Here is a 6,482-nt window from a genome sequence, read left to right as displayed (position 1 = left end):
TTTCGACCAGTGGACGAATTTTAATGAATACTTAGATATCCATTTCGCGTAGTACGAAAACATTCCAAGACACCTCTTTAACAAATATGAATTGGAAGGAGGAGTCATTTGGAAAAGAGGTTGCAAACGCTTAGGATCTGGTTGCATAGTCCCGTTACAAATTTGGTACCCAAGCAAATCGATGGAATGAAGTGAAAAACTGATTTTTCTCGGTTTATTTCGAGGTTATATGTTGAGGCAGCCTTTAAAAAACATTCCAAATTAACATCATATTCCTCCTGAGTTTTACCGCAAATAATAATGTCATCGATATATGAACAAGTTCCAGATAATTTCTTGTCAGAAATGAAAGAATTCATAAACCGTTGAAAAGCAGAAACTCCATTAGTGACACCCATGGGTATTCGTTTGAATTGGTACAAACGATTTCCAGCTTGAAAGGCCGTGTAGGGCCGATTTTCGGGATAAATTTCGATCTGGTCTGGTAGTACGCTTTGGACAAGTCAATTATACTAAATATACGATATTAGGCTATTTGATTCACGAGAACCTCAATCTGAGGCAAAGGGTATGCATCAAGTAAGGTGAAACGGTTAATAGTTTGGAAGAAATCAACTACTAATCGTTTCTTTTTATTTGGCGATGAAGTCACAACAATCTGAGCATGCCATGATGAATAACATGTTTCAATTACATCATCCTCAAGCAGTTATAGAATTTCCTTTTCAATGAATCGAGCATCCTCCGCACAGTAATTTAGGATTTAGTAGCAATAGGTTTGCAATGAGGGGTTAAGTTTCGAAATAATTTCACAGAGGCACAGCTGATCTTGGTTAGGGCGCAGATTTTTAGAACATCCTGAGGTCCACCAAAAAAAATAGTGATATCCTGAAGTAGTTTTAAGAAAGGCACTCTGAGTATAATATCCATACAGGAATCAGAAAGCACTGTAAAGTCAATTTCTTTATATTTGCAACCAATGAAGGAAATGTTCTCCGTGCAATATTCCGATAATTTGAGGGAAACGGCGGATGATGCCATGGAAATTATGGAATTACGTTTTAAAGTAGACAGCTTCATTGTTTTAACAATATGAGCACTGATAAAGTTATCAGAACTGCCGGCGTCTATGAAGGCAGTTGTTTTTTTTCTTTAAATTCAACAATTTTAGTAATGGGAGGGTGCCTATCACCACCTTTAGCATTCTCTTGGCCTTCGGGACAAGATCAAAGTGTAGTATCTGTTCTTCAGATGCTGCACTTCTATTTCTTGTTCTCTTTCGGTGGAGGAGAAATCCTTCACGACTGAGACAATTTTTATTTTTGTACCTTTTCTCCACGTTAAAAAACGACCCTGGTGTCTAACTCTGTCCCGTGGGGAGGCATAGTAAATAGGTACCATAATAGCAGAAGTAGAACGTAAAGGTGTCGGCATAGTAGAACGGCAAACTTTGGAGAAATGTGTGGGGTATATGGTTAGAAAAAAAACAAAAAAAAACGTACCGGGTGTATCTGCATCGCTCTTTGGGAAAGAAGAAGGAAAGGATGGCCAGCGCATTTGTATACGCGAAGGGCATCTTGGGAAGGAAGAGCATGATGGGAGAAGCTATTTTTCCCCCTGTCTCTTCCTTTTTTTTTTTTTTTTTTTCTAGATATGAGGATATAAAAGCAGGGAAAAATTCCCGGGGGGGGGGGCAGGGAGAAAAGAGTCGTGAACATCTCTTGAAAGGAATTTTGTATTGCTGACGTTCGGATTGTGCGGTTTGACATTGGTGGCGAGAGGCCAGGTGTGGTCGATTGGAAAAAAAGAGGGCAGAAACGTGCTGTTGTCGAGAGAGTGGCTCACTCCTTCCCGAACCCCAGAACCGAATCCTGATTATAACCCTAAAAAATGACTGCGTTTACCACAGTTTCGACATACCTTATCGCGAGCAGGACAATGACGGCGAACATTCTTAAAATGACGTCTCCCTCCACAGTTGTAACACTTGTCATGAACAGGAAGGGCAGCAGAAAATTGTACAGAGTCACACTCCATATGAGAACCGGTAGAATCAGAAATATTAGTAATAATGGCCTCCTCGGCAGGATCAGTAGACACATTGTTAGTTCTAATAGTAGTAGTAGTAGTAGTAGTAGTAGTAGTAACGGCTGATCCAATTGTGGAAGCGTATGATTCTGCATGAAAGTGAGCTTGTTCTAAAGCTCTAGCACATTGAGTAGCCTCTTTGAGAGTTAGCGTCAGAAATTTCGTGAAAATAGCGAATAATTCCACCCCATCTTTCCAAGCTTATAACTCCTCGAAAAATGCAATTCAAGCCCTAATTTTTTTTTCAATTAAAGGAGCAAGGACCAAGATTTCATTAAAAAAAAAAAAAAAAAAAAAAGTGTTTTTTTTTAAAAGGTTTTAAACTTCGGACTTTACAGGTAAAATTCTAAAAGAACACTATGTTTTTTTTTGTTTTAAATTTGAATATATTATGTATTGACCTTTTCTCTTCAATTTGTGAGTAAATAATTATGTACTTATCGGGTTCTAAATTAATTATTATTAGACATTTACAAAATGGGAGGCGTGAATTATTCGACCCCCTGTCTTTCCAAGCTTATAACTCATCGAAAAATGTAATTCAAGCCCTAATTTTTTTTTCAATTAAAGGAGCAAGGACCAAGCTTCCATTAAAAAAAAAAAAAGAAAAAACAAATAACGTGGTTTAAAAAAAAGGTTTTAAACTTCAAACTTTACAGGTAAAATTATAAAAGAACACTATGTTTTTTTTTTTAAATTTGAATATATTATGTATTGACCTTTTCTCTTCAATTTGTGAGTAAATTAATTATTTACTTTCGGGTGACTAAATTAAGTATTTACTTTTTATAGACACTTAAAAATTGGGAGGGGGGGTTCGTGAATTAAAAAAAAAAAACGTTTGTCTAAAATATTATATTCGGTTTATTGGAAAGAACATAAAATTTCACATTGACCCTGAAAATATCGTAAAAAATAGAATCAATAGAAAAATTTTGATAGATTTTTAAAATTGAAAAATTGAAAAATATTGAGTTTAAAAATTGAAAAATATTGAGTTCGGAAAATTCATTACTGTTTAAAAATAAAATATTTCTATTACTTTTAAAACAACTAATAGTTTATTTTGGAAGTATAATCCATAAAGAAAATAAATAACCCACTTTTAACAGAGAAATTCCGAGATTTTTATATTGTATTCGCAGTTTCGTGTTAGGGGTGTCAAAAATTCCTACAAAAATTCTGATACTGCTAGACTCTAGCACATATTACTGAGGCCCGGAGACCACGCATAAACGCATCACGGCAAGATTGATCCCTGTAAGTAGTAACATTAACGTCTTTAAAGTAAAAGTCAGCGGCAAGTCGATTCAAGACCTAAAAATATTGGTCGACAGATTCGTTTTCTTGCTGCAGACGCGTTGAAAGCAGATGTCTAGCTTGAATAACGCTGGGAGACTTGTCGTAGACACTTTTCAGTAATTCGACAGCGTGTTCGAATCCTAAACAATCCTCGATAACGTCAGCAACGGTGGGACCGATGTTTAAATAAAGAATTTACAGTTTATCAGGTTTTAACGAAGCAATAGTTGATAAATAGTAATTAAAGTTACGATTCTATAATCTCCAAAGCTTGCAAGTCTGGGAGTCTGCCGAGCATATGTCAAATTTGTCCAGACGAATGATCTTCTCCATGGGGGGGAAATAAAATGTTTGTTCAATAAATTGTAGTGTTGTAAGTAAATGAAGACGTAAAACAAAACCCCTTTCCAAGGTTTTATTGAACAAAATTCACGACTACTAAAGCAATAGAGGAAGAACTCATTCGTTTAAGGAAAAAAGAACACGTGCAAAATCACGTGGCAAGAAACTAAATTTGCATATCTTTTTTTTTTTTTTTTTTTTTTTTTTTTTTTTGGATTAGTAAGAACAAAACAATTTAAATAAATATATTTTAACAGTAAGAACAAAACAATTTAAATCCTCTGATCTCGAGCGCGTGGTTCAGTGGGGGAAGATGTGGCTGGTTACCTTTAATGCATCCAAAACCAAACTCCTATCCTTACATCATCAACGCTCTGATCCCCAACTGGCATCAATTGTGATGGATGGCTCTCGTCTGGGTGAGGCCCGTGTTTTGACAAGCTTCTGGGTTTGACCTTTACTCCTGATCTGAAATGGAACACCTACATCAAGTCTGTTGCTAAGGTCGCTGGAAAGATGGTGGGATCCTTCTACCGCTCCAGAAGATATCTCACTACTGATGCAATTCTCTATCTATATAAAAGCCAAGTACGTCCAAGGATGGAATACTGTTGCCATATCTGGGCAAAAGCGGCCAAAAACAGCCTATCATGCCTTGACAGAGTACAAAATAGACTTCGTAGCTTAGTGGGGGATGCCCTTTTCTCTACCCTGCAACCTCTCTCCCACAGAAGAGACGTTGCGAGCCTATCCTTTTTTTATCGTTATTTTCATGGCAGGTGCTCGTCTGAACTCCAATCTCTGGTCCCCCCTCGCCAATCTTTCTCGAAAAACACCCGTCTAGCTGAATCCACGGTGAAAAATTTCCCCCACTCTATATCTGTGCCTAAATCAAAACGCGGATTCCATGAACAAAGCTTCTTTCTTAGAACTGCACGCCTCTGGAACTCTGTTCCGTCTGCCTGCTTCTCTCCGGACTACAACTTGGATGTCTTCAAGTCCAATGTTAACAAATTCCTAATGAACCGCCCCCTTAATTAAACACTTCATCAAATCTCCACACTAACGTAATGTACTTACAATAACCCTTATCCCTGAGTGGCTTCCGGACCTTGATAAGTGGTGATCACTGTGTATATATATATATATTTTAACAGTAAGAACAATTTAAACGAAAATATAACACCCTGTTTGCACAATCTTCACATCTACGAAATATACATTTTTTTCCAATTTACCCTAAAAATTACTTTTAACTATAAAAAAATTTGTATGGATTTTTGTAGTTTTTGGATATATTACTATTTTCGACATGGCAATTAGGTAACTAACATTGTTTTTGCTTAAAATGACATATTTAAAGAAATCGATAGGTCGCCTCTATTTTAACCAGCACCATAATTTATGTCAGAGATAATAATGATTACCCAAATTCCGATATTATTTCCCTTCTGCAACTCTGAAAAGAAAAACTAGGTTTGATCAACGCCAAACAAAGTTAAACACGAAATAGTTTTGCCCCCTCCGCCCACTCCCACACACACTGTACGTACGGAGAAAAAAGAAAATTAAAAAAGGGCAGGAATAAGCTTCCCTTACTCAGAGCAAATATCTCTCCTACCAAATCCAGCCATCTTTTTTTTTCTTCCATTTTCAAAATGGCGGCCTCGTTTTGTTTCGGGTTTTGTTTCCGTGCGAATAACGCTCAATTAATCCGACCCGCCGCACATGCGCGGGGCTCCGGGCAGCAAGCCGAATTACATTCGCACAAAAAGTTGCTATCTCGGAAATTGTTGATAATTTCCCCATTCTTCTTCTTCATATCCTTGAAGTCTTCATTTTTATTTCCGTTCTATTAATATTTCCTCTATCGTCGCTGCCATTCCTGTTTTTAACTCGGTTAGTCGAGACGAGGCCAATACGCATGCGTGATTCAAGTAATTTGCAATTCCTTTATTCCGCTAATCCGATCAGAGAAACCACTTATAGATGTTTGAGATTCCAAAACGATGTCGAATTATGCCTCTGGTTGGCCACAGATGGTACTACCGCTCCAAAGGAACAAGAAAGAAAAAGAAGAAAAAAAAGCGTTTTCGTAATTAATTTATTTATTGGATATTTTTTTTCTGATTCTGCAATTTATTAAATATTTCTGATATAAATATCTATCCATTATTAAATGCCACCGCTATAATCTCCAACCAGAAAAAAAAAAACAAGAAAAAAAGAAAAAAAAAAGAAGAAAAATGTGCTTTATTAAATACTAGCGGGGGTAACCAGCGTTGCCCGGGTGTTTGTGTGTGTGTGGGGGGGGGTTAAATCAAAACAAACTGGAAAATAAAGAATAAGCGAAGTAATAACTCTCTTGTAAGAAATCCTCCAGAAATAAGCAGGCTCTTTATTGGACGGTTTGTCCGCCCACGGATTTGTTTAAACCAATCAGATTGCATGTTATAACTAACTACCGAGGATGTTCTTGGCGACAAAATTATCTGGTCACCAGAATTCAAAAAAAGACGCAGAGTAGAATGGATATTGAATTCTTACTCGCGGCTTGAAGCCTCGAAATTACCTTGTCACTTTGAGACGTTTTAATGCCCGAATGTGGGGCGAAATAGTATCATTTGCAAACACCAATGCCCTTATTTTGGGCGAATTTTTATATTTTTGCACGATGTTGTGCTCTGTGAATTAATTGATTTTCTTTATTACAATATAATATCTGTCAAAGACGAAATTATGGTTTACAG

The sequence above is a fragment of the Euprymna scolopes genome, chromosome 37 (assembly GCF_053919585.1).
Source record: "Euprymna scolopes isolate OS-2025 chromosome 37, ASM5391958v1, whole genome shotgun sequence".
Classification (NCBI taxonomy): Eukaryota; Metazoa; Mollusca; class Cephalopoda; order Sepiida; family Sepiolidae; genus Euprymna; species Euprymna scolopes.
This window is presented reverse-complemented; position numbering follows the sequence as displayed.